The sequence below is a fragment of the Neopsephotus bourkii genome, unplaced genomic scaffold, assembly GCF_033783945.1.
Source record: "Neopsephotus bourkii isolate Nb327-2 ecotype Australia unplaced genomic scaffold, CSIRO-AGI_Nbou_v1 NB_923, whole genome shotgun sequence".
NCBI lineage: Eukaryota > Metazoa > Chordata > Aves > Psittaciformes > Psittacidae > Neopsephotus > Neopsephotus bourkii.
The window spans coordinates 1,433,467-1,454,381 of record NW_026901417.1 but is presented as its reverse complement, the minus strand read 5'-3'; the positions used below and the strand labels follow the sequence as shown (position 1 = coordinate 1,454,381).

General features: G+C 45.4%; 1 long non-coding RNA gene across 2 annotated transcripts; it reads left to right on the top strand.

The window, feature by feature from the left end:
• The first annotated feature begins 481 nt into the window (after positions 1-481).
• LOC133214681 (uncharacterized) lies at positions 482-19,624 on the top strand. Of its 2 annotated transcripts, XR_009726195.1 has the most exons (4): positions 482-897; positions 3,069-3,133; positions 17,998-18,900; positions 19,559-19,624. It is a non-coding gene; the product is annotated as an uncharacterized LOC133214681 (long non-coding RNA). The 2 variants fall into 2 exon arrangements; XR_009726194.1 differs by lacking the exon at positions 19,559-19,624 and having other exon boundaries at positions 499-897; positions 17,998-18,956.
• Positions 19,625-20,915: the final 1,291 nt, after the last annotated feature.

Here is a 20,915-nt window from a genome sequence, read left to right as displayed (position 1 = left end):
CCTCCTCTGATTGAGCTCTGCCAGCCTCACCTTGCCCTTGCCAAAGTCACCGCCTGGATTCTCAACTTGCTGATCTTTGCAAGGGAGTCTGAGCAACAACAGGAACATTGCACAAGTTCAGAGTGTTCTCTGAAGTTACCACAAAGGTGATGATTCCCTAGTCTGGGCCCAGGCAAAGGAAGGCTGGATGCAGATGGCAAAGAACTGCCCTCGGAATTATTCAGAGTTCGGCACCCACCAGAGACCTCGGGGTAAGCAAGATCCTTTTGTACATTTACCTTTTCATTTGAGTTTACTTTTCGTGTGAGGAGGAGACTGAACTCTCCAAACAGAAACCCGGACTTAATGATGCCAATCAGAGCTTATCAAATATGGGGCGATGCCCAGTGGGCTGGATGGATTGATCTCTTTGCTCTTGCTCCTCATGATTAGAGGGCTGAATTTACAGATACAGCTGTATTTGAGGGATGGCTGAACTCAAACCACGTTTGGGTTTTGGCATCCTACAGAAAGGTGGTGTGTGCTTGCGCAAGAGCATTCACTGTGCACTGTTTGCCTTTGCTCTTTCTTCATCCTCTGTCCCCTGCTCACCTCCAGATGGTACTGACAGCAGGCATGTGGTACCCTCAGGAGGGAAAGCAGAGGCCAGGGAGGTGAAGCCACTTCTTCAGGGTCAGATATTGAACAGCAAGATGGAGAGCTCAGCCCTGTCTGAGGGGACTCCATCATGTGGGGTTGTAGGGAGTCCCCTGAGGGAGGATGTGGTCTGACAGCAAGGGCTTAAAGCACAGCTTGGAGTCTCTGCCCCTTCCTCTCCTCTACTTGCAACTCATTTTCTAGACTATCAGTCACCCACCTCTTTGGGCTAACTCTGCCAGGCTCCTCCCACTGATCCAGGTGACAGAGCCCAGCATGGCTCAGCTAATCTGAAGGCTTTGCAGGATGGAGATGTGCTTTTTGCCTTTTTTATAAGAAAATTTTACCTTGGAGTGGTTCAAGAACCAGTTCTAGCATAAATGGTTCTTGAAAGGTTTAATTAGAGGGATACATAGACCATATTAAAAGGAGTTTACAAGTACCTTTGTTAGTTATTAAAGTAAATCAAAGTGCAACTATAGAATATTGTTTCAAAAAGGAGAGAGAATAAGCGAAAACCAACCCTCTATGTGGAAAAATCAGTTATAATCTATGCAGGAGAAATATTGGGAAATAGCTTTTGGTGCTTCTAGTCTCACCTCTGAGAAGCCCCAGGCCATAGTAACCATCCTCCATGAAAACCACCACAAACCAGCTGCATCGCTGCATCCCTTGAAGACCCCAGGGACTGGTGCCTGGCCCTGTGCATGGACATGGGCAGAAATGAATGTGAGTGAATCGTCCCCCTGTGACACTAATGATAGAAGTACAGTTCCAGATGTGTGAGATCAGATTTTCATATCTGGATGTCCATTTTAAATGGTGTATGTGTTTTATTTTTGTATTCCTGACGTGAATTTTAATTTCCTTGATGTTTTCTGGGACTTGCTGCTGCTGCAGTCCCTGTTGGAACTGACCATTTTGAGTAAGGTGCCTTTAAGGGTGTGAAAATGAGACTTGTAAATAGAATCTTCTTATATCAGCAGTAATTCTAAATGTTCATTGAAAAAAAACCCCAACTAACCTTATTTACACTGTGCATTAAAAATATGAGGATTTCAAAGGGGGTTAGCATATCTCATCCTTTAATACATATAAAATAATAAGATGATGATAGATCACACATCACTAGTTTATGCAAAAGTTCATGTAAGGTTTGATCTATTTTACATAAATTATTGCTGTTGCAGCACATGTGGAAAACTGATGGAAAAGCATTTGTGTGGTTGTTGGTGGGATGTGCTGAGCCAAGCCACGCTGACATGGGTCTCAGCAGGTGCTGAGCTGTGCTTGGAGGGGCAGCAGGGACACAGCTCAGCACCACCACAGGCACAAACCTGCTTCTCACACTGTTTGGATTTTATGTGTTTAGCCCTTCTCATGCTCAGTGATGGTGAAGTTGTACTTTGGTTGGTCCCCTACCACACAAGATCCTGAGCATCCTCTTCTGCATCTTCCAGCTCTTCTTGAGTGGGTGGCTAAAGGGAAAAGGGGATTATTGGAGGTAGCTGTGGAGCAAAAATAAATTAGCTTTGGACCTAATTTGGCACTAGCATTTAGCTGGGAACATCTCATGATGAAGAATATCCTCTGGACAAGACAGTCTTATCTACTCTGGGAGAGAAAACTGTCATTCTGTGTCTCCTTGGGGTGGATATTAGGGATCAGCCTGCAAAGTAAAGACTGCTCTGATCCTGGAAATGGCTGTTGTGCCCTTCTGGTCCCACTGCAGTGCACTGGAGGGGATGGAGATCAGGATACCCACCATGGTCTCACTCTCCTGCCTGAAGCCACAGACAGCTCAGGTAAGCAGGGGTGCCTCAGAGCCTGGCCTGCAGAACACCAGTGCTGAGGTGTTGCACATTGAGGAGTGAAAAGTGGAGCTTGCTCTGGGAGCCACCGCAGCCCCATCCTGCGGCAGACAGTGAGTGGGGTTGAATCAATGATCTGTTAGCTTCAGTGGGTGTTCAGCTCAAGCTCAGCTGTCCAGGTTTTGGAAGGGAATCCTGCTCCAAGTGAGTTTGCCCCCAAGGCCAGCCTCGCCTTAGCACAAGAACAACAGGAAAATGACTTCCAGCACTCACCTTTGCACCTCCAATAAATTCAGTGACGAAATACCAGAGCAGCACCTGTGAAAGAAGCTGTCCTGCAACTTGAGAAAAAACGAATGCAAGAAATCCCTGGACTTCTGAACTGGATGTAGGGAAGAGGGGGTGCTGCTTTGGATGTGGAAGAGACATCAAAGGATCTTTAGAATGATCAGGAATAAAGGTTGCTTGTGTATAAAACTTTCTTTAAAACTGAAGTTAGCTATATTAATATTCATAACAGTTTGGAGCAAGTAAATGACTCATTGCATTGGAGGATATTTACTTACTAAGTTTCTTTAGATAAATCCCCTGATACCTCCATTATCTGACTGTATTTAACAGGAACCCAAGTACAAGTCTCTACTCCAGGAACCACTGCCAAGGAGATCATTACTCATTAACTCTGGGTAAGGAAAAATGGGCTTAGCAACACTGAAGATCTCTGGGGGGAGTCACTATGTTAGTTTCCTGTCAGATTCCTGTTGGTATTCTGTGTAAGCATTACTCCAAATTAATAATGCAAAATAACTAGAAAGCAGCAAAAACCCCAAGGAGAACATTGCCATTTTTATCCAGAATGGGTTTAATTCATATTGTCTGATGCATCTGTTGCCCCTGAAATCTGCTGAGCTATTTTTGATGCAGGTACCTGAATAATTATTTCCCTGTGCACTTCATATAGAAACTATAGTTAAAGGACATTTTATCTCTAAATTAGAAATGGTGGGAGAATAATTGCTAGTAACATGTTTGATTAATTTTTACCACCATTGTTGAACATACTTCTTATGAACAAATGCCTTCATTAATAGATCATTTTCACAGAGTACAACTATATTATTTGGGACACTTCCTCCCATCACTCACTGAATAAACGATTCTTGACTATTCCTTTTCATTAAGCCAGCTGCATTCCATTAAGAAAATGATCAAAACTAGTTCAAGGAAGGACTCTGGAATTCTTTAAAAACCCACAGGGAATATTTCCCTCATATCAGTGTTTTACAGATCTGATCTTTTAACCCGGAAACACCATGCTCCGAGTGTAACCTGTGGAAATGACCAGAACTGTTGGGACAGACAAACTGGTGTTCCTGGATCCCAGCTCTGCAGAGCCCCTAGGGTGCAGCCTGGTTGGTGCAGAGGGAAGGCACACTGATACTGGCTTTGCATGGGCTCAGTGGGCTACAATAAGCACTTTGCTCCCTGGGACCATGTTTAAGCGTCTTCGAGTGCATCAGAACTTGAGCATGTCCTTTTCTGAGGGAAGATCATGGGAACTTGGGCTGTTGGACACGTGGGAGGGCTGGGGCTGTTTCTTTGTCTGTCCCAGAGCTGGATTCCATCTTCCTCTTACACTGAAATTCCCCCCTAATAACTGTAGAAATGAGTGACTATTTGGCAATAAGGGCTGAAGGCAATTCATCCTCATCACCTAAATCTTGGAAGAACGTCTCATGCAGCAGTAGTTTGACAGTACCCACCAAAGCACATAGACCCATTATAATTTTTTCCCACAGTCAAGTGGGTTCATGTTTGAGCTCTTGGCATAGTCTCCTATAAATTCCCCACCTAATCTCTTAAAAAGGAGCCAATATAATTTTGATTTGTAAGCAGTAATAATCCTCTTTCCATTTCAAGGGTCTACTCCCTTGTTTTTATTCTTGTGACTAATTGTTGATCCATTCCTTGCTGATAAATGCCAGTTAGTGTGGTTGGTGGCAGGAATTAATGGAAATCATAAATTACTTCTCGTCTGTGGCAATACTTTACTTTGCAGTCCATCTGGTAGACCAAATTCCTCAGCGGTGCAATGTTTCAAGGGATGAGAATGTCTTTGTTCTTGGTGAAGGCATAGCACCATAACCACTTCAAAGGTATATGGGCCTTAAAACTCCAAACTGATGCAGCACACCACTGGGACTCACCAGCAGTGTACACAGGATGCAATGGTGAAATTAGGTGAGAAAGAAAAGGGTCAAATATCATTCTAAACCAAACCAAAACCACATGCCTCCAGGACAGTCTTAAGTTCAGTTTAATGAGGTGACTTGGTTGGAGATGACTGAAAAGAAGTCATAGCCCAGTTAAAGAACAAAACCTCTTCTATACCTATGGTGGACCCTTAGCAGGAACAGAGATGAGATGAATGTCTTCCCCAAGGTGTTTTTTATATGCAAGGACTGTTTTCCTGCTGGTGGTTGCTGCAGCAGTTCCCTGGCAACCCTGGTACCTCAGGAGCCAAAATAACCTGGGTGAGGAAAAACCCCTCCTGGCCTTCTATAAGTCTGAGCAAATGCCGCAACAACAGTAGCTTCCTGTACAGTATTTTCCAACAGATCCATGGTGTTGGGTGAACCTTGCCTCCACCCGCTGTAAATCTAATCGATAGCTGCACACGATCTGGCTGCTCAGCCTGGCTGGGCTCTGTGTGAATTCCCATGTGCTTCCTTGCACAAGTAGCCCCATGCTCGTGCCAGCGCTGCTGCAGCGCGCCTTGCTCTTCAGCCACAGGACGCGGTCAGTTGATGGTGTGTGGTACAGCTTCTCTGTGCCCTGCGCAAGGGTAGGTCATCCAGATGAGCTGAGCTCAGGAGCAGCACAGACCAGCATGGGACCTTGTAGCTGGGGGAGGAGGGGAAGAAAAGGAAAAGAATTAACAAAACCAGGAGGCCGAACCCGCTTTGGTCCAGTAACCGCTGCCTTGGGAGCACTGACAGCATGCATGGGATGTATGGGATGTCAGCTGCATGGACATCCAGCACTGTAGCACAAAACTGAAGGAGAGGCCTTGAAGGCATTTTATGAGCTACTCACACAAAAGAAAATACAGAACTTCTTAATTGTCAAGATTTTTCTCTTACATCCTTCTCATCCTCTAGGTACAATATATTTAATATAAAACTTGACAAGAACATGGAATGGTTCCCAAAGGAGGTGGCTAGCGATGAAATACTGTCCTGTGCTCTGGTCTCCTGCTTTTTATCCCCAGAGCTTTGTTAGACTGGTACACATGTACACAATATGCTCTTACAGACTGTTGTGCTGTGGTTTTGGCACATGTAGTAACACAGATTTTGGATTACATTTTTAACATATTCTCTATGTAATTGCACTCTATACAGTATTTTGTTATTTCCACTTTGGATTGCTTTGATCATTCAATGAACAAACATATTGAGGAAATTCTAGTTACAGTGGTCTTAAATTCAGACAGCTTTTGCTCTTTCTAATGGATTTTAATAAAGATTAAATAACTTAATAAACTTTAGGGACTGTAGTGACAGGACAAGGGGTAATGGGTTCAAACTTAAACAGGGGAAGTTTAGATTGGATATAAGGAAGAAGTTCTTTAAGGGTGAAGAGGCACTGGAATGGGTTGCCCAGGGAAGCTGTGAATGCTCCATCCCTGGTGGTGTTCAAGGCCAGGTTGGACAGAGGCTTGGGTGCCATGGTTTAGTGTGAAGTGTCCCTTGCCCATAGCAGGGGGTTGGAACTGGATGATCTGAAGGTCCTTTCCAACTGGAACTATTCTATGATTCTATAATATTACATATGAGACATGAATTCTATCACAAGGCAACGTTAGCAGTCAGTGACAAAAACAATAGATATTTTACAAAGAGGTTATTTTGAGTTTCAGGAATGTCAAATGACAGTTCATAAACAGGCAGTGTTTCTAGTTACGTGTTTATTCTGGGTCACTGCTTTTTAAAGACCTCTGTTTGAACAGCCAGACAGTGAAAGGAGCAGCAGTTACCCAGAAGGAGCTGACAGTTATTGCAGGTGATCTGCTTATACTGGGGAGGACACATTTACTGGGTGCCTTATGAGGGGCTCGGAGTATGCAATTAGTTATTACATTTGGGTTTGGTTTTTTTCCCTGAAGTTTTTATAAGTTTCTCCCAAATTTACCAAATCAGAATCAGAACTCCAGTTGCTGAGAGAAGGGAAGTTCTACTCAGTCAGCTCTGAAGGTGGAGTCTGCTCAGCAAAGAACCCTGTGATCCAGAGATAACTTGTGGATGAGGGAGAAAGAGCCACTCACCCAGCCATCTATACTGATTAAGTGAAATTACTTTGAGAAGTGGAATAAATTAAGAAATAGAAAAAGATGAGATAAAACAAGGCCCTTGAGCTGTATGGAGTGCCCTGAAACTGCCATAGCCTCATTTCTTAAGGCCTGGGGAGGCTTAGGAGGCACAGCTTCTGCTGTCTCCAAACCATTCTGCATGCAATCTTGTGAAAGAGAGTGGGGGAAAAAGGAATCACCTGTGAGATTTTGGGGTTCAGACTGAGGACTGCTTAGGTAATGATAACATGAAATGGACCTCTGAGTGTTGCTCTTGTCTCCCTCCTCTCCAGCAAGCACATGGCTTGTCTTGTGGACTTCGTGTAACCTTCACTCCTGAGAAGTGGAGAGGGGGAATTTCACACAGGGGCTATTGGGCTGCTGCAGCCTTCAGTTATTCAGGGGTAATGTCTGAAAGAGGACCCTGCTGACATGTTAATCTGGTGATAACTCTAAGATGAGTTTCCCAGGCAACAAGGAAATGGCTGTGCTTCTTTCCACTCTCACTAAAGACAAAGCAGATATTTAATGGATGACTAAAAAGGAACATGCATTTTAAATTTGTAAATACCAGTGTTAAGTGAAAAGGCAAATTAGCATGAAATGAAGGAAAGGGGAAAGGTACAGTCTTATATCAGAAGCATATTCACAGCCTGACACTTCGAGTTGTGATGAAAACTGATCATAAGTCAGCACTGCCACTGCTGGGAGGCGGCAGAGCTCTCGAGTCTGGGCTGGAGCAATCAGCAGAATGTTTTGTACTCTGTGTTGCAAAAAATACCAGAGACACCCGAAGCATTCAATTTTTAACGCTGTGGAGGAAGATGTGGGCACCAGGACAGAGCTCCCACTGGAACAGTGTTTCTGTGCTTCTGAAACAGTCCCCGTGTTCCTCATCTGTGGGTTTCCTGTCCATCTTGTCCTGTGTGGTGGCAAACAGGGCTTGGAAGCAAGAGGAGCATGAAGCTGCTAATGCAGAAGGGTGCAGCAGCTTTATGTCAGGACCAATCTATGAAACACAGAGATGAGTGACCTGGAAGGCCCCAGATGTGGCTAACTGAAGCCAGCATCCAAAACCCTGTCCCCACAGTGATTGCTGTGCTGTCCTCACAGAAACAGTTTCTTGCTGTGAGTGAAAGGGGAGCTTGCCTGCTTTTCTCACCATGCTTGGCTACAGCTGGGGTTGCAGCTCTGTCTTTGAAGCACGGTGTTGGTTTTGACTGACCACTAAGCATCACTTAAATGATATCTTTAAAATTACAGCTATCTCAGATTTCAAGTGGCTGATACACTGGATTAGTTGTTATGTGCCAACATTTGATAGCTTGTATGGGAATTTGGAAGAGAAACTAGGGATATACTCTCAGTCCCATTGTAGTGTTGGAGTAAATGGGCTCTTGATGATTTTCTCCAAGTGAATAAAAGTGGGAGGAGAAGGCGCTTGCCAAGAGGAACAGTTAGCAATTAATGAAAAATAGCCTTGCTCTTTGCAGGCTTCACAGATGTGAGGATGGGACAAACATGTTTCTGGTCCTGATTCAGCAGGTTCACAAGGGTCACACAATTCACAGCACAAAGCACTGGCCTGACCTGCAGCGAGCAGTCCACTGGAGAGCCATGGAGCTGCAGGGAAGGCTTTGATCTCTGCGGGCGCCTGCCAGTTGGCCACTGCTGTGTCAGAAATGCCTGTGCTGCTGGTGGGGAATGGGAATGTGATACAAGAAGAACTTCAGAGCATGCCGTATGCAAAGCCTCAGCTTTCTCCTGCCTCCAGAAGCCTAAGCAGCTCCAGAACCAGCTGCATGGTAAAACTTCTGTGGCTGCCTCATTCCCCCAGACCTCAGATGCCTCCATATAGCACATGAAGAAACAAGCAAAACCAAGCCTAAAGACCCTCAGTCGAGTTGTATTAAATCTTTTGTAGCCACAAAACATTTCCTCTAGCTGCAGGAACAAAGTAAGGAAACACATGTAATTTATATGGCTGTGCTAGTGCCAGAGGCTGCTTCAGCTGCTGGTGGTGACAGTGGTGGCTGTGTCCTTTCGTATTGCTCAGGATGGAGGCCAGCCTCCAAGGACAGCCACCATGTACTCAACCTGCAGCAAGAACAATGTGGGAAGAGGAGTCTGCCCAGCCGGAATTTTGCAGAGAGGCACCCTGTGTGCCCAAATCACATTTAAAATACTTGTGCTGTTTAGTCAGTCATGCAGTATTTCCCTAAGGAGCTGAGCAGTAGGTGCAAAATGAAGTCCAAGAGGCTGCAGGTCTAATGAGGTCTTATCACTCCGCACAGGGCTGGAGCCTGAATGCAAGAAAAGGAGATCAAAAGGGACTGGATCCCCACTCTGGGTGCAGGTAGACGGCTCACAGGCCAGTGAGCCGGTATGGATAAGCTTCATTTGTACTTCTGCTGAAGGCAGCAAAGAGAATAAGGTAAGGGGCAAACAAAGATTGTCTGGAGGTAATGAGATACTGAACTTCATGGGGGACTGAAGGGATCCCAGAGCAGCACTTCTTGTTGAGCACAGACATGTCAGGGTGAGGAACACAGCCAGTGTTACAGTGCTGGGATAGGGCTGCAGGAGGCAGCTCTGGGAATGATATAGTTGAATGGGGTGCCATCAGTTTGTTCTTTACCTCACCAAAAAATATCTCTGGTTTGGTCTGAGCAGTGGACAGATTTCCGAGGTCTTGCAGAGAGGTGGTTACTTGAAAATGGGACATGATGGTTCTGGGCTTAATTTGTGAGTATTCTGGTCAAATACAACTGTTAAAAACCACCTTATATGGAGGAATGAAAAATGTTGTATCTTTTTTATTGGGAGTTTTTAATCTGTTCTCTAAACTGCCTTCAACTCTAAACTGGCTTTTTGACTGTTTATGGCTGGTTAGGTCAAATGACAAGAAGGCCACTGCTGCCTCTTGGGAAACCCACTGCTATTTACAGTAATGCAGGAAATATTCATACAGTAACAGGGCTGGGTGGAGGACTGTGCCTTGGAATCTCCCTCCCAGCAGGAGCTACTGTGAGGGTGCTGAGGCGCTGGCACAGGGTGCCCAGAGAAGCTGTGGCTGCCCCATCCCTGGCAGTGCTCAAGGCCAGGCTGGGCTGGATGAGGCTTGGAGCAAGCTGCTCTAGTGGAAGGTGTCCCTGCCCATGGCAGGGGTTGGAGCTGGATGAGCTTAAAGGTCCCTTCCAACCCAAACCAGGTTGGGATTCCATGATTCTAAGTGAAAGGTAAAAGGCTGTGTGTGTATGTAATATACAAATACCGCATCACATCTTCCCTGAGCAGAGGTCTCTGGACTGTGAAGCCAACAGGGACTTGGTACAAGCAAAGGTTATTCTTTTCTGCATAACAGCAGCATTAACCATGAGTAAAAACCCCCAGCATTTTTGAAATCCAATTCCAAGTTTACACTGTGCTGAAATATCTTTCCATTGCACAATAGCACAGGGAGCTGCTCTGGGAGAAAGATGGAGCAATTTTTCATTTAGAGCTCCAGAAGCAGAATAAACCACATATATTTTTCACACCACATAAGGATTTATGGGAAATATTGACATGGTTGTGTCTTTCTGTTAAGGTTACAACAGCAGCTTCAGTATTTTCTTGGTACATGTCTTTAAAATACAACTGTTTACTGGTTTGTCATCTTTGCCTTATAACAAGGAAAGGAGAATTCTGTTCTCCATATCAGGGTTCCCTTCAAATAATCTCATCTGCATGAATGTAATGAGCTTTGGTTTTCACATGTGTATACTCAAACTGCAGCTACCAGTGTTCCTCACTTTACAGGATCAATGCCATCAACTGATAGACTGATTTAACATTTTTATGTAGTTTATAGTAATTTTCTTTCATCCTAGGTACAGGAAACTGAGCATACTTTCTGTATAATTTTTAGGGCATTACACAAAGCAACTCATTGCTCTGGACATTAAATTCAGTTTGCAAAACAATGTTCCTACTGCAGCCAGGGCTGCCAAGCAAAATATTTGCCTATTTACTGCCCTGATAGTCTGGCAGTTGGAATAGGTGGGAGCAGAGCCATAGCATTTACCTTTGTTAAACATTAAGTGTTTGCTAGAGGATTATACGTATCAAATGCCTTACAATCAGGTGGAGACAGCCTAGAGAGTCAAGAAGAGAAGGCTGAGGCTCAGGGTGATAAATGGCTGAGACTCACTATGGGAACTTGGGTAGAAATAGAGGAAGCTAAACCCAAAATTTCAGATCAGCCAGTGACAGACAGAATCCCTGGGGAGTGTGCAAAGGATGGGAAGTGAGACTGGACTACAGCAGGCAAATAAGAGAATCGAACCAAGCCTCTGATTTTGCTCTGTTAAAGCTTTTCCCTTTTATCCAGTCAGTTTAAGTAATTGTGGATAATCTAAGAGTAACATTAACAATCTAATTAGCACCTGGATTTTACTAGAAATAGGTTTTGGGTTTCATTGCTGACAAAAAGTGTACTAAATATATTTGGGTTTATTTAAAGACTGCCTAGTTTTTGAAGGTGCAAGTTCAATGAAGATACAAGCTCAGTCAGTGCTGGTTCCCTGCCCTTGCCCTGCCCTCTCCTCCCTCCCAACTGCTGAGTGCAAACAGCTTCAGGAGACAGAGCTCTGCATGGTTTTCATTAGGCAGAAGGGTTAAGCGAGTTTTTCCTACAGCTCTTTATTGCTAGGGTATGACAAGGAAGGAATCCAGCTTGCCTTTCAGATCCCAGATTCAGTTCTGTAGTCTTAGCAATAAATTAAAAAGCAAAGGAAAAATCCCCCCTGTGAACTATGCACATATTATCGTTTCACATGGATTTCCAGTTTGCTGTGAAACCCCACCAGGCCCTCTTCCCGATGTCAAACTGCAGAGTGGAATTGCACTGGAAGAAAGGGGTCACTAACAGGAGGTTGGAGCTGAACCAAAGAACAGTACAAAGGGCCTCGGTGGTGTGGGCTGCGTGCAGCCGGCCCTGCCAACCTGGGGCTGTGCAGCCCCATCCTGGTGTCTGCCACCTCCAGGTCCACTTGAAGGGGTGCATGAAAAACCTCTCAGGAACTTGCTAATACTTTGGAAAGGCCCAAATCTACCAATTCTGTAGGAAATATGCATCCAAGTTCATCGAGACGCTCACCACAGAATTGAGCAATTATCACTAATGGAAAGAAACTTCAGGCTTTATGGGAGCTGAATGTATTGTAATGCAACATATACTGTAAGACAGCCACGTTAACATCCTGGTGATGGCCCAGCTGACAAACACCAGTGGGTGAGGTGGACTAATGAGTGTTATCTTAAAAATATCAACAAGCAGAAGCAAAACAAACCATGCGATTCATTAAGTAACCATGTATGATCCTTTGAGTTCCAAAAGCTCAGAAAATGCTGATTAGGAGGAGGCTTTTAGGTGACAGGAATCCTGTGGTTTGACAAAGCAGAGGAAAGCAGGACTGTAAATTCTCAGGCATTGCAGTAAGAGCTGCATGGCACAGCATGCTGGCTCCTGGAGATACTGCTGCAGAACTGTGTGGATATGCCTGTGCAGAGCTTTCTGTCTGACTGCATTGGGAAAGCCTCTTTGCAAATTCTAAATGAATGCAGATAACTCGTGGAAGTGAGTTTCAGAAGCTGTACAGCCTCCAGAGAGAGTGCATGTGTTGCAGACGCCCCCTCACAATCTCCTGCCCTGTATTGTCGGTGAGCCTGGCAGGGACAGGAGCAGCCTCCACTGCTGCAGCTCCTAAACCCACAGGCAGTGCTTCTTCTGCTGCTGACTAGTCACCTCCAGTGTTTGTGGGTAGCTGGTGAAAGTAGGTGTCTGGAAAAACTTGATAATATGAAAGTATACTGGAACATTTCTTGGATCAGACTGCTGCATTACTCATGCATCATTAATTCTCAAAATATTAAGGGAACATTTCTTAATATTAGGCCATATTCTGTTAAAGAGACACAAAACAGCTTGCTGGGTTTAAACCATAACACAGAAGGCACCATCAGCCAAGCAGATCCACCACATAAAGGTAGGTAGGAAAGGTTTGCTGGGCTCAGCCGAAGAGCTTTGGATTTTCTGTTATGCATTGTGGTGTGTAAAGTTTTATTAGACCAGACCTGCAATACCTCATTGTTAATGCTCATGTAGCTCATCTCCTATGCAGGACTTTCTGTTGTCACAGCAGACCAATTTAAGGCTTTATTCAGCATTCCTCATGCAGCTAAAAACACTACTACCTTTGCCTGCAAGCCTGAGGCTGAAGAGGATGCAGCCTCAGTACTAGTGGTATCGGGACTGTAGCTACATTCATGAGCTCTGGTTTTTGTTTCTGCCATTCCAGCAAGGTATCTCCTGTTTTCCAGGCTTAGAGCTGCCCTGGCATTTCCACTGCCTTCATCGCTGCTGTGCTGGGAGCACAGACAGGATTTTGGGTGAGTCCTGGTTTCCCTCTTCTCGACATTGGTACATGTGTGTATAAATATACAAAGGGGGAGTGTCACGAGGATGGAGCCAGGCTCTTCTCAGTGGCAAACAATGATAGGACAAGGGGCAATGGGTGCAAACTGGAACACAAGAGGTTCCACTTAAACTTGAGAAGAAACTTCTTCTCAGTGAGGGTGACAGAACACTGGAACAGGCTGCCCAGGGAGGTTGTGGAGTCTCCTTCTCTGGAGACATTCAAAACCTGCCTGGACACGTTCCTGTGTAACCTTATCTAGGTGTTCCTGCTCCAGCAGGGGGATTGGACTAGATGATCTTTTGAGGTCCCTTCCAATCTCTAACATACTGTGATACTGTGATAATGATGTTAGCTACTGTCTTATTGCTTGTGTCCCAGCTCCTGTGAAATTGATAGTTGTGCACAGCACTTTGTAATTGGAAAAAGTCAGGAGCGTATTGGCAACCGACTGCTTTATTAAGTTATTCTTCTGGGCAGATGATGCTATGCCCTGCATCTTAAGGTTGTCTATTAAGATGGAGTGTGGAATTGGTAGATGGCAGAGGAACAGCTCCCAGTCAGCGACTGATCTGAGCTCAGTGGGTTCCCATGCCTCATGCCTCTTCACATAGTCCCAGAAGGTCTGTGCTTGCAGTGGAGAAGGTGGCATGCCATGTTCAACAGTTCCATCGGTTGGCACTTTTTATTCAGTCCAAGCTGTGGGAATAGCTGACCAGACGCTGCTTCTGCCTGTTTATCACTTTGCAAACCTTTCATGTTGCTCCTGAGCTCTTAATCTCCCGGGGGTGACCTGGCTGTCAGGGTGACATTTCAGGTGACAAGCTGGGTTACTGCAGCTAACTCATTCTCTAAGATCTGTGTAGCACCAGTGTAATACTTCATTGCTTTCTCCATTAATGACCCCTTATTAGATGCTTTGTAGGTAGACATCTGTCAAATTTCTGCCTAAGATGGACATGGAAGGCTACAGAAAGGGCCAGGGACATGTATCCAATTAGGGGAAATTGGAAAATTATCCACCCAGGATGCTGGAAGGAAGTCTGCAGTGTGTGTGTCCTGCCAGGAGCTGCCTCTCCTCCTGCTCTGCCCCTGTGAGGAGTGAAGCACCTCTGCCTTTGGGATCCCCTGAGGATGTAACCGCTGATTTCTGCGAACTCACACATCCCTGTGAGGAAATGATCAGAATTCTACATTGTCTTCTTGAGCTAAACAGAAACTGCCCTTGAGCATCCCCCAGGTTCCACAGGACTGCTCAGCTGGGGTCAGGTGTGAACTCCTACGCTCACTGCAACCCCCAAGTGCTGATGGGGCCTCTGGTTTGGAAGATGCAGGAGCAGGAGGGAGCAAGGAGTAGGACAGATTGGGTAAAGTATGTAAACCCTGGGCCCTGGGGACTTCCCTTCTGCAGCAGTGTGAATTGTGCTGGAAAAACTTACCAGCTTCACTTGCTCTTGTATACAGAAGACTTTATTCTGGAGAGTGCTATTTTTTTTTTACTTCTTTTTTTCTATTTTAATGGGATTATTGTAGGTGTTCCTGCTGGCTATAAGCAGACATGTGAAAGGAAACAATATATCTGCATTTGGAAGCTTGTCCTGGAACTGATTTCTTGAAACAAAAATAATTTTCTATTTAATCTCTCTCATGTGTTATTTCTGTATCATGCAAAGTAGTTCTTTACAAAAAATTAAGCTCTTGTGTATAATGTAAAAGGTAGACTTTAAATAAGAAGATATTTTTGGCAGGCTACAAGATGGAATTTGATCAGGTGAGCTCTGGGGAGTTACTTTTCTGGGAAGCACAGTGAGGGTACAGGAGCCAAACTGTGCCTTTGCTAGAAAGTCCCAGTGGCAGGGTGCTTAGGGGAGCTTTGAAACAAGCTCTGCATCACTACAGCCTACTTCACATTTAAACCCTGTCAGCATAGATGGAACAACAGAAAGTGAGAGACTTCTGTGTGAAGCCTGAAGAGGGGGAAGGCTGCTCAGCACCACTCGGGAAGCTGGGAAACTCAACTGCTCTATTTTTCACCAATTTTCTTGTCTCCGGCAGGTCAGGTGGGTGTTAATGCTTTCAAGTTGTTACCACCACAGGGACTCACTATGAAGTCTAAGCACGACATCAACAGCAGCCAGGCACCAACCAGCTGTGAGGGATAGCGGGCACCAAGCGGGGTGGGATTGCTGCTGGAAGCCAGCCTGTGGGCCTGCATCAGTCAGTCATCACCCATGATGGAAGAAAAGCCAACAGAGAAATACAAATAGCAGTGGAAGCAGTAATGTAAACATCTTACAAGGGAGGTCAAAACTGCTGTATTGTATTTATCAGTTGGATTAGAGTGAAAAATGAGATGTGCTTGGAGTGTTTTTGCAGATACCTAGCAGGTCGGTGGCTGTGAGCTGCTGGGCTCAATGCAGCACTAATGCTTGGTAGGTGGTGAATTACCCACATATTGCCTAGACATGTGAGCTCAGCCTGAAGTGTTAAATGGCTGTTGCAGTACTTCCTTAGCAAAGACAGCTACTCCATTTTTCTCAGTAGCTTTTCCAAGCAGCACTCCTTCCTTTCCCACCTCTTCTCTGAGGGGCTCAGATGCTGTTGAACATATCTAAGCACAGTTTTTTCTGTGTCCCAGGAGCTGGCTTAGTCTTTTGTTAATTTTATATATCTGTACCTCTTTTCCTTCAGGGAAAAGGTCAAATACCTGCTATTCTGACACTACCCAAGTTAAAGTCATGGTTTTGTTGAACTCAGCCAGGGGAGCAGGTAACCTGCAGGGATTTTTAAGGAAAACTCATGGAGCTGAACGCAAAGTCAGAGGTGGCCACTGGACCTACACCATAACTGCCCTGTCTCTGCACTGGAGGTTGCCCTGGGCTTTGGGAAGGCATCTGTGCCACCCCAGTGTCACCTGGGGAGTGACCAGCACACATGCCTGTGTTAAACCAGTGCCTCTGGAGGGTGCTTCTTTCCAGCATTTTGCCTGCTTGCTCAAGCAGGACAGTTACAGGAAAAATATTTGTTACTGGTTTCTCTGTGGCAGCACTGGCCCCCAGACAGCCTACTTAGAACATGAATGCCTGGAGTCTATGAGTCCTGGATCAGCTTCAGGAAACAATTCCTTGATGGCCTTCCCAATCCAAAGCCTCTGCTTAGCAGAAAGATACCTCATCTTACCTAAAAAGAGGAAGTCCAAGATGATCATCACCTGGTTTCCTTGGGTATCTAGCCCAGATCAGTAAGTTACCAATCAGGTTAGTTATGATAAGGATGATACTGAATATCAACATAGTTCACCTAAACCCCCACTGCAGCTAAAAACTGCCAGCAAGGATAAAGAATAAATAAGCACATCATTAAGCTAATGAGACCCATATGCTTGTGTAGGCAAATAAAAGTGAGCTAAATCTATTGAAGAGCCAAAAAGCAGATGAATGAACCATGACTGACATCCTGGAATCATGTTTAAAATGCAAATATTGATATTTCTCACACTTCTTTTCCCTTATGTAAATCACATCTAAATAAGGCATCTGATAGAAGAGAATATATTTCTGCCTTTGAGCTCTTTCTCAAATGAATGAAGCAAACCCAACTTGAGAGAATACCTACAGACTGCTACAATTACTGGAGAATGCAGACAGCTGGGGAGTCACAAACAAGACTTGTCATCGTGGTAGAAGCCGAGCCTGAAAGTAATTTGTATCCCAATCTGCACAAATTAATCTGAGATCTTGTCTCCCAAAAAAGCAAGCCACACCATTTCCAACTGGGATGAAACCGCAACTGTCAGGTTTGTGGAATCCAGAAACAGTTGCAGTCAGAAAGAACTTTAATATCAGAGAAATTATCCTCTTTCTTCTGTTTCCATGTTACTTATACAGAAGGAGAAAAAGAAGGAAAGATAATAAAGCCTACCAGCTTTTATGAGCTTGATATTACTTTTTCAGGGAACATGTATCTCAGGGAAGAATTTTCCTTCCTTTGCTAAAGGTTTGGGCTACTTGTTGCTATGCACTTGTTTGCACTCTTCTAGGAGTTGCTGTCCCAGACATTTATTGCTTTGCAGGTCTAACAGATCAGCTCATCTTTCCTGACCAGTCACATCATTTAATTGGGCAAATTATCTCTTATATCTACTGCTGGCAGAAGGCTATGAGCTTCAGGTTACCCTCCAGGGAAAGCATGCCAGAATTTCTCTCTTTCCCTTTCTAAGTGCCACTTTGAATCGATGGAGATCCTGACTCAATTAGTGTGGGATGGCCCAGCCCTCCTGCCTGCTGAGATCTGAGAACGGGGCTTGCTGTTGTCTTGAGTTTGGTTATTACAGCATGTGGCCCTGGGTGCTGGTGTTTGTGACTGAGAACAAAGTGACTGTGAATTTAGAGCCAATTCAAAAGGAGGTCAGGGAGGAAACTATGTGGTGGGGGCTGCTTAGGCTGAGGAAGAGGATTCTTGGTCAATGCTATACTCACATGCTTGTGTAATAGATGCCATCTTCCCCAGTGACACCCAGGGATTGCACTGGGAGCTAGAATGAGCCTAGTATCAGATAGTCTTTTTGTGATACATTTTATGTAGCACAGCGTACATGTAATATACTGGCTCATACAGGCAAGTGTGTGATACTAAATGTTTGACTCAGGGGCAGTCAGATGTATTTTCTTAGCTACTTTCCTTTTCATATATGTATTTTTGCCTTTTGCTGATATTCTTATTTTTCTGGCTGCCATTTCAGGGAGCAGAAAGAAGAAATATACCCTTTTCCTTGACTTCCTTTTGGACTATCTTCCTGAAAGCAAAAAACCTGTGAATATTCATCACTTTTAGTTTAATTCATAGGGCACTCTCAGATGGAAGGCTGAAGTAATTAGCAGGTACTGACATACTGTCAAAAATGAACACTTTGCCAGTCATAAAATCACAGAATCCCAGCCTCGTTTGGGTTAGAAGGGACCTTAAAGCTCCTCCAGTTCCAACCCCTGCCATGGGCAGGGACCCCTTCCACTAGAGCAGCTTGCTCCAAGCCCCTGTGTCCAACCTGGCCTTGAACACTGCCAGGGATGGGGCAGCCACAGCTTCTCTGGGCACCCTGTGCCAGCGCCTCAGCACCCTCACAGGGAAGAGCTTCTGCCTAAGAGCTCATCTAAATGAAATGAACACTTTTCCAAGCTGTGTGTACCCAATTGAAGCACAGCAGCAAAAGATGTAAATGTTTGGAAAAGACATTTATGGGTTTTAAAGAAGCATAGATTTTTCACCAAACAGTTTCAGACTGCTAGCTCTGAGTTTACAGTCTTTCTCTCTGCACCTCGAAGTGGGAAGGTAGAGCTTAAAAAATGTGAAATAATGAGAACTAAGCCCAGAATGGAGAAAGTGAGTGTATATGTGCTAATTTACACCAGCTAAGGATTTGGCTTTCAGCTCCTATAAATTATCTGATTACACAAGTTATTGTTGTGGGCTTGGTTTTGTTTCGTTTCTATCTCTATGTCCACTGTTCTGGGATTTGACAGCATTGCAACATCTCCAACTAGAAGCCTGTCAAAAAGCCTGCTGACAAAAGCTTTGTTGCGGTCCATGTTACATCTACAACGTCACTGAAATATAACCTAGCTGTTGTGACTAGAGAGGTGCCTGAGTGTAACTGAAGTGTTGATTATCTGACACTCGTCCAGCTGAAGCACAGCGCTGGCATCAGCTTGTAATAGTAACCAACTATTTACAAGCCACTAATGACAATTTCCTTCCCTCATATCAGATTGTAAATGCATTAGTAGATCACAGCTGTAGCTCATATCTTGCTTAGCAGATAAAAGGAAACAATTCTCCTCTGGATTAACTGAATTAAAATGGGAGTGCCATTCCTGATTCACCAGGACTAAAGCAAAGGCTTCTTTTGTGATTCAGGACTGAGGAGAATAGCTGTATTTTCCTGTTTCTTCTCAGTAACTATAAAGGTTTGGTTTGGGAGATCACATTAACGACTCTCATGAGTGCACCATATGTTTTAGTCTGTTTTAATTACTGCAGCCTTTACAGTCTTAGCTAAATGTCATACTTAGTGCTTTGTTTTACAATTAAATCTCTCCTTTGGGGAGATCTTAGAATCTTCTTCTCTCCTCATTTGGGAAGGGTGAAGGAGAACTGCGAATTTACATTATTATGGCCAAACACAGCTTTGTTTGGAAAACAAACTTTATTATTATTATTCTATCAAGATGGTTTCTATTAGATACTTTGTTGAGGCCAGGGAACAACAAAGTAGGAGATAAAAGACATTCTCTCTCCCTTTTCAGCAGTGCCTTGCATAAGCCAAAGCATCTCTTTAGCATTTGAAGGTAAAGGTCTACACAAAATGAAAAGACAACACGAGTTCAGGCCTCCACACGGTTTTAAGCTCTTACTAAGGATACATTTACATCTCGAGCAGACTCCTGGTAACTGCGGACAAACTTGACTCTCTTCACAGCTCTCACCCACTCCCCAAGCCCACGCACACTTCCCGCACAGCGCTTTGCACACAGATATGTCTCATTAAGAACTGAGTTGATTATCTTTTTCCTTAAATAACAGCAAGCCTCAGTTTAGCCCTTGCGAGCCTCGGGGGGAGCCGCGGAAAGGTCTGCTGGAGACCGTGATGCGAGGCCCTGCGAACGGGACTTGCTCTGCCGCAGGGCTCGGCTCCAGGGGGCCTCCCAAGCGCTGCCCTAGCAGGTAGCTGCCCTGTCAGCCAGGCAGGGTGAAGCACACGGTGCATGCAGCACCTCGGGGTGGCACTGAACAGGGGTGTGCCGGCCGGCCGGCGGGCTGCCCTCGGCTGGAGGGGCAGCTGGCGGGTGCTGGCCATCTGGGTTCATCGAAACTGCGAGGAGATCAGCGGCTCCTGCCATAAACGGGATGAGGTGTTTACTTACAGCAACAATTTCCAAAGATCTCTACGCAGGCAACACTTCAGAGGGAAATCCTTGTCGTTGTTTACTGTTTCTGGGCGACCGGTGTCGGTCTGAGGGAAAATTAATGTAATTTATTGCTGATCAAACCAGGACTGTCACAAACACACCCCCAGATCACCTCCCTGCTCTCTCCTGGGCATCCCGGGGCTGGTTCTAACACTTTTTTCCTCACAGCCATGTGCACTGTAACTTTCATGACCGCCTCTCCTCAGAGGCGCCTCCGGCTCCCGGACGGGCTGCAGCAGCCACAAGCGGCCATGTCCGTGCCGGGGCCTCTCCTCTCAGAGACCCTGCAGGCCCGCCATGGACACAGTGCAAAGACAGCGGAAAAGGCGGGTTCAGTGTGGGAACCATGAGAAGCAGAAGCCACCGCGCTGCTCCGAAGATACCTGGGCAAAGGTGAGCGCTGGGAGGAGGAAAGGGGCGGCGGGTGCCCGGCCCTCGCCCCGCAGTAGGGCAGCGGGCTCCCCATGGCTGTCCCTGGCGTTTCACACAGCAGGAGCTGTAAGCGAAGCTCATTCATCCTGGAACACGGGCCTCCTGTCTGTCCCCTTTCCCCTGGCCTGAAACCCTGCCCCGTGGTCAGAGGCTCCTCCTCAGGGGCTGTAAGCTGCAATCCTCCGTGTTCCCTCTCTTACCTGCCTCCCCTGCCTCTGACCCTGGGCCAAGGCACGTCCTGGTCAGCACCTGCACAGACACG